A 979-nucleotide genomic window follows, 5' to 3' on the forward strand; every position below is an offset into this window, starting at 1 on the left:
TATATATATATATATATATATATATATATATATATATATATATATATCCAGTTACATGCTATATGATGTCCTTTTATGGCCTTCATAAACACAAGGAAACACTTGCACACATAGAAATAAACCAGTATTAAAACACTTTTAACCTGCCCTGGAAGTATTGCAGGTGTGGCTGCTGTGTCACATGTATGTCAGTAGGTAGCAGAGAAGAGAGAAACTATGTTTATACTCAGTGTTCTGACCTGTGAACATCTGAAAGATTAATAGCCTAGCATTCCCTGTAAATAGCAAGCCCATGATGGCCACCAGTCCAGTGCCATGGGGGCCAGATAGGGAGCTAGGCTGACATCACCACCAGTCCGGTACTGAGCAAACCTGTCAGGGGGCAAACCTGGCCCAGCACCATAATGTATGAGTTGGGTATGGCACTCGTGAGACCACTCCTGAGACAACCCCAGATACTCAGAGACCCTAGGCACCACTAAAGGGCACAAGTGAGTGGTAGAGAAATGGAAGAGAAAGAGAAGCAGAAGGATGTGTGCACAATGAAGAAAGGCAGAACTGGAGACTATAGGATAGTGGGGAACAGCCTGATGTAAGTAGCTGGTGATGCTACCAGGAACAATGGTGGGGTCCTGGTCTGTGCTTCCACCGAGGACCATGTCTGGGTCTGTGGAGCTGCATCAGCAGAGGTCTGTTACTACCGAAGGCCAGACAGGTGGCTCTGGCTTATGCAGCCATCCCAGAACATGTTGGTTTCTGATGGCTATGCAGAACTGGCTCTACCTCTCACCTATATTGTGGGAGAGCTAGCCGTAGAGGCTTAAGAGCAGGAAAGCTGATCCCACCCCTAGCCAGCTGAAGTACTTGGGAGAGTGGCCCTGCACACTGCAGGAGTTGCAGGTGAGCGGACTCTGAGGATATGTGCATGAGAGAGCTAGCCCTAACACTTGTCTCCCATGTGGTAGTGTGGACAAGAGAG

The 979-nt window shown here is 47.6% G+C and overlaps 1 non-coding gene across 1 annotated transcript; it reads left to right on the forward strand.

Annotated features, from left to right (window-relative positions):
- The first annotated feature begins 142 nt into the window (after positions 1-142).
- Positions 143-273, forward strand: LOC129676784 (small nucleolar RNA SNORA17). Its single transcript, XR_008720125.1, has one exon. It is a non-coding gene; the product is annotated as a small nucleolar RNA SNORA17 (small nucleolar RNA).
- The last annotated feature ends 706 nt before the right edge of the window (positions 274-979 follow it).

Source organism: Psammomys obesus, unplaced genomic scaffold (assembly GCF_907164565.1).
Source record: "Psammomys obesus unplaced genomic scaffold, mPsaObe1.curated_primary_1811, whole genome shotgun sequence".
NCBI lineage: Eukaryota > Metazoa > Chordata > Mammalia > Rodentia > Muridae > Psammomys > Psammomys obesus.